Genomic DNA, 7,032 nt, shown 5'->3' on the forward strand with positions numbered 1-7,032 from the left:
TTTATTTAATAGTTTTTGTCATAATTATAATACACGAAACATTGACTATTTTAGAGTACCATGGCATAGGTCAGCTAATTATCAAAAATCATTTGAGTACATTGCAACCAGGTTTTGGAATAACTTGCCAAGAGAGCTCAAGACTTTTAAGCAGCAAAAGTTCTCGTATATTTAAACCATGTTGCTTCATGAGCAATTAGTTAGGGGTATGAATTGAGCTGGGGTATGATTTACCCCACACAGCATAATAATTTGACTACATACAGGGTGTTAATTAAGTGCCGATAATATAGGCTGTGAATTCTTGGGTGATTTTTAAAAGAAATGGTTTATATCAACATATGTCCTAAACTTCTTGCTTTGTAAGCTATAGGGTGTTCAAATTTTAAGAAACAAGTAAGTTTTTATCATAATTTTTTATCGCTCTTAGATATTTTTATGAAATTTGGTACACGTTTTTGTATCATTATGGAGCATTTTTTGAGGTAAGATTTCTTAAAATTTTTACTTATAATATAGAATATAAGAAATAACTTAAATTTTATTATGATTTTTATTTGAGGTAAATTAGATATGATTGATTGTCCTACCTTCTACTACTGTAATAAAAACTCTTTGTAATTAAAAATTATTTTCTACCTTTTAGTTCGATTAGCAATAAAAGCGTGTTTTTTTAAACTATTATTTATTCTGAATAGAAATTATTGTTTTCATTTTGGTCAGTTGCAACGAAGTTACTAAATTTTCTGTAATTCTCTTATTTATCTATAGAATTACTCGGTTCTTTTTCCAACTTAAATTAATAATTTTCAAGATTCATATTGACAACTAAGCTTTGCCCAGTAAAGTTAGGAAAGTTTCTATTTTGTTAATAAACGCGCGATAATTAATAATTTATCACCGCGTTAATACCTCAGCACCGTTCGTGTCCGTACCACCACTACGGTTACCGCGTTTACTAAGTACCCCGCATGCCCGTGCTCTATATAACGCGAGCGGGAGTCCGTTGAGTAGCAGTCCATTCATTCGGCAGTTGCCTTCGAAGAGTCAGAAGCAATTAGAGCAGCAAAAGAAGAATAAAACCCACCCATAACGGCGGACAACAGCGTCAACTCGCCCCCCATAGTCAGTGGGGGGCCAAACCACCGAAGACAGAGACGTCAACCCATCCAAAATGAGCCCTCTAACACCGAACAAACGGAGAAAAGAGAAAAACAAGAAAACCTAGAGCGGGGTAAGTCTCTAGCAGGCAGTCCTTACCCCTTCCAAAAACCTCTTCTTGAAAGAAGACATTCTAAAACCCCATCCCCATCCCACAATCCCGATCAGAATATTGAAACAGGAAAATTCAAAAATACTGAAACGTACAAAACAATCTGCGATGGCCTCCAGTCGGAGATCAGGGTGTTGCGGTCGGAAATTGAAGAGTACAAAAAACTTGAAGATGAAAACTTACAACTAAAAATAAAGTTAAAAAACTAAAAAACTGTAAGTCCAAAGTTAGGATGGAACCGACCTTGACACAGAATTAATCAGAATAGATACTCTCAGCACAGCGAGAGGTAACCAAGGAGTGTATTGACACAATCAAAACGCTATCTAAAGTTCCAGTTTGGTTTTTTTCATTCATTTTCGTTTATGGTACTTTAATCAATAAAACTTTATGTTTTAAAATATTTTGATTACGATAAATTTCTTATTTACTTGCTAAATTTTGTTCCGTAAAATGATTTCGAAATTGTTCTGATTATTTTGTTGTAATTAATAAGAAGCCTTTGTAAATCACGGTTATCATATTACATCTTATATAAAATGCAAACTACACTAAAGATATTTTGGTCTCCGTTGTGCAGAGCCGCGTGCCGAAGCAAGTTTGAAAGAGTAAGTTGTAAACTCAAGAAATCAGGTAAGTGTAATCTGAGAGTGCAGGCATTCGCAGATAGCGCGCTAGCTCTATCTCTCTTAATCTCCTACAGAGGATCTAAAATAGAATTTATTAATCCTGGCAGTTTTAATAAGGATAATGATAAACTGTTATCTAATTATTGCATTAATTATTGCAGTCATCAGTCCTTGATACGTGTGCAAAGTTTGAAGTTGATCGGACTTTTAGAAATCAGTGAAAATTAAGCTAAAAGGTTCCGTTACATACATACATAGATACAACCCGAGCTAATAAAAGCGTGTTAAAAATAATTAGTAAAATAATTATAAAAAAAAGCGTCATAATTATTTCCAGAGCGGAAAAATATGATAAGAAATGGTAAATTTAACAAACAATATAATAGCTAACAGGCAATTTACTTATAAGCATGCAGACGGATACGATATGTATACGAAGCCAGGTGGCTATACCAAGCGCGGTGTCCAGATCGCTTAATACCCAATCCGAGAAGATTTTCTAGGATTCATAGACGTCTTCACAAGACCGGGACTTAAGAAAGGAATTTTACATGAAATTGAAGAGAGTTCTGAAACTAGCACAAGCTAGTCGCCAACAATTTTTCACACGTACTTGTTTGGAGCACACGTACAGGCTTGTTACCTTGAGATTTTCCGTTGCGCATTAATTTCTGTAAATGGTTTCTTCAAAAGCAGCTGGAAAATCTTTTATTTGACAGGCATATTCTTTTTACTGATTAAGCTAAATAGGAAACTCAATGAAATAGATGGATGAAAACCTTCTGCAATTGTTGAATAAAATCATCAAGAACAGATGCAGGGTTTATTGTCTTGTCTCCGTTGACATAGGTGATCTTTTTCCCAGCATACCTAGAAACGAAATATTAGCTATAATAGAAAATGGCTTATATAAACATCAAAATCTAACACTCAGAACTAAGACAGGAATTATTTATTTATTGCGTGAGTGCCTTAATTTAGATGTCTTTAGGTTTAATGATATATATTATAGAATGTTGGATTGTTTACCAATGGGTTCTGGTTCGTCTCCCCTACTGGCTGATATCTTTATGTCGGATTTTGAAAACAATCTTATCAACAAGATTTTAATGTGGATGATAGTTTTTTGATTTAGACAGGCTCCAAAGAGGAATTGCAGGAATTTCACGTTTTTCTCAACTCTTTAAATCCGAAAATTCAATTTACGGTGGAAATTGAGTGCAATAATAAATTAAATTTTTTAGATCTAAGAATTAATAGGATGAGTAAGAGCTTACAATACTCCATATATAGAAAACCAACACAAACCAATAATGTTATTACGGCAAAATCAAACCATTTCTTAAATGGTTTGATTCTTGATGGTTTTCTTAAATCTTAAAATCAAAACAATTTTTGGGCATAAACTGGCAGCTTTTCACGCATTAATTCAGAGACTCTTTATGATCCCTCTTTCACCTTTGGAATTCTTAAAAGAACAGAACACTATCTATCAGATTGCAATTAACAATGATAATTTTATAGATAATTTGATTAGAAAAAAGTTCAATGAAATATTATATAGTTCAGAAAAAAGTTCAGTCTCTTCAATCCAGTCTTTGGTCAGACCATCCATCCTTACCAACCTACGAAATATGTAAAAATTTCCTCTATTAGTCCGAGAATAGGTAATTTAATTAAGTCCATAGACAACAATATAAAAATTGTGTATAAGTCCTTTCAAAATATAAGAAGTCTTTGTTCAAGATTAAAAGACTTTGTAAACCCATTAGAAGGCAGTGGCGTTTATCTTTTATCATGCGACTCTTGTCTAGCCAAATATGCTGGTCAAACCGGCAGAAATTTAAAATTAAGAATTAAAGAACATTTGAACTCTCAGAAGTTGCCTAATGATAAAAGATCCGCCTTTGGAATGCACCTAAGAGAAACAGGTCATTAATTTAATACAGACGACAATTTCAGAGTTTTGCATGACCTAAATAAAAGCAAAAAATTAAATATATTAGAAAATCTAAATACACAAGTTAATTGTCTGAATGAACCTATTAACGCCCAATATCGAGAAGCAGCCAAGATTGTAAATTTATTTAAGTAGTTTACCACATTCCTGTAAATTTTTCGTTTTTTAAAATGTTAGTCGCGTTTAATCCTAGATGTCTCGATTCGTACTAGTATTAAATATCTGTGTATAATGTAGTACCCATATGGAATTTTTAAAAACCAAAATCCGTTATTGTTTGTAAATATACGGTGTGATGAGATGTTTTTTAGATTAAGGTACTGTAATGTTATGTGTGTGCCGTTGTTTTTAACCTTTTTATAGACATTTTGTGATAATATCATGTAAGTTTTACTATGTTTTTAATTAATTTATTAGTTTAATAACACCCTTTTATATTTTTACTTACATAGTTTTCCCTTGCCAATGGTTTAACAACCGAAAGTTTTGTGAAGAATTGTGAAGTAAACAGGATCTTTCGCCTATTATTTTGCTTTGTTCTCATTAAATATTTGGGTTGGCATTAGTAATGATTATTTGATAGGCTTATTTTTCGTCCTAAGAAGACTTAGTGGACAACCATATTTACACTTTCTTGAAGAAGATCTGCTGCCAATGCTTGAAGGCCTGCCCCTTTTATTAAGAAACCAGATGCGCTAATTCACAATATGGTGCGCCTCCACATTTTAGCTTACGAGTAAGTAGATTTTTAAATCACACCTACCGAAATCGGTGGATAAGCTTAGGGTACGTTGTTCTTGCATACATTGGAGTGGAGAACACTTCCAACAACTACTGTAAATAATTTGGATAATTTATTTTCTTTGTTTTCCTTTGTCATTTCGCTTAAAATTCATTTTAAATTAATCGTTTTAGTAAATAAGTCGCGATTCTTAAAATAAAATTGAAAAAAATCAGATGTGGAGGGGAAAGGTGTACAAAACGACATAGTGGGGTAAAATGACATACTTATTATATGTAACTTGCTAACGTCGTAAGAATATACGCATGCGCTAAATTAGATCATAAATTATTTACCCAACAGGTTCCAACCACTTCAGCTTGTCTCTGCTCACTAACGGAGGTGTACGCTCGATATTTCTAAATTTGTGGTGCAAAAATATTTTTCGCTAGACAACATTTCGCTAGGTAAGTTGTTTTATTTTAACTGATTATTTAAACTATTTTTTTTTTACATTTAGTAATAAGAGATTTACAAGAGGAATAAGGCAAATATTAGAAAAAATATTTTTTTTTGTTTTCTCTAGTCGTGTAAAATGACATAGTATGTCATTTTGCCCGACTTAGTTAAAAGCCATAGAAGCGGTCAATAATGGTGAAATGGGCTGGTTAAAGGCATCTAAGACTTACGGGGTACCACAAGCAACCCTACGAAGACATGCTTTAAAAACAAATAAAACAATAAAGACGGGGGAAAAACGCCTCGGTAGATTTAAGCCTACTTTTCCACCAGAAGTAGAACGGCAGTTAGTTGAACATCTAAAACTTCTAGAGTCAAGATTTTTTGGATTCACAAGGAAGGATGTGTTAACTTGGCCTACCAGTTAGCTTTTAAAAATGGCTTTCAACACAACTTTAACCGTGAGAAGAAGACAGCAGGAAAAGATTGGCTGCGAGAATTCCGAAGAAGAAATCCAGATATAGCATTACGCAAGCCAGAGGCGACATCTGCTACTAGAGCCCAGGCTTTCAACAAACCACAAGTTGCTCGTTTTTTTGAGATTCTAGAAAAGGTGATTAAAAAAGAAAATATCAACCCACTTAACATATATAACGTCGATGAATCAGCACTCTCTACTGTGCAAAAGCCTCAAAAAATATTTGCAACAACAGGTCGTAAGCAAGTAGGAGCCATAGCCAACCAGTGCTGAAAAGGGATCCCGTGTAACCGTTGTTTGCTGCATGAGTTTCAATGGTAATTTTATCCCACCAGCCTTAATATTTCCCAGAAAAAACATGAAGGACGAACTTACTGATAATGCTCCCCCAGGGCTCAGGGGTCTGGTTGGATGACTGGACCAGTATTTTTGCAATGGTTAAAACATTTTCAAGTTTACGAAGGCCTCATCAGACGAAAAGGTGCTTTTAATTGTTGATGGCCATTCCAGCCATAAGTACCTTGATGGTCTGATTTTCTCCAAAGAACATGGTATTGTTCTGCTCTGCTTGCCTCCTCACTGCAGCCCCTTGATGTTTCATTCTTCGGTCCCTTAAAAACCTATTTCGATCAAGCTATAACTAAGTGGCTTAAGGTACACCCAGGCAGAGTTGTAACGCAATCAAATAGGTGCCTTACTTACTGAAGCATATGGAAAAGCTGCCACTATTCAAAATGCAACCAACGGCTTTTCTAAAATCGGAATATGCCCACTAAATCCTGATGTATTTCCAGAATACATGTTTCAAGCAGCAGAGACAAGAAATATTCCAGAATCTGTAGGTAATATAAATATAAAAAACACTCTAGCTGAAGAACCTTCCGCAGCACTATCTCTACAAACTTCAAGCGGGATGGACATTTAAAGGACGTAACCAATCTTCAAAAAGTAATCCCCAGTACATCAGATCAACAAAATAAAAGTTTACTTGCCGTTACTGTCTCCGATCTGAGTCCCATTCCAGTAGGACCATTTATCTCAGTCCAGGGAAAGAGGAAGCCGAGAAAGCGTCAGGGAACTACCGTGCTAAATTCTAATCCAAATTTGGAGGAAGCAAAATCAAGAACTACACCCACAGTCGAAAATAAAAAAAGAGCTGCAACTAAAAAGGTATTTGTTGATACTGACTCTGAATCGGAAAACAACCCATTCTTAATAGAAGACGACGAAGATTGTACTTGCATTTACTATGTGGAAGAATTTAAAAGGTCAAAGGCAAAGGAAATTTAGCTGCAATGTTGTTCTTGCTCGAAATGGGCACACGCTGAGTGTGCTGGAGTCGAGAAAAAACTAAGATGTTTGTTTGTGAACTGTGTTGCGATAATTAATTTTCTACAGAAATTTTTGGCAATATTTAATAGGTATGTCATTTTACCCACTTAGGAGGGTAAAACGAACTTTTACCTTTTTAAATTAAATACTTTAAAATGAGAATTTCTTTTTGAGTTTTTT

The sequence above is a fragment of the Anthonomus grandis genome, chromosome 11 (genome assembly GCF_022605725.1).
Source record: "Anthonomus grandis grandis chromosome 11, icAntGran1.3, whole genome shotgun sequence".
Taxonomy (NCBI): Eukaryota; Metazoa; Arthropoda; class Insecta; order Coleoptera; family Curculionidae; genus Anthonomus; species Anthonomus grandis.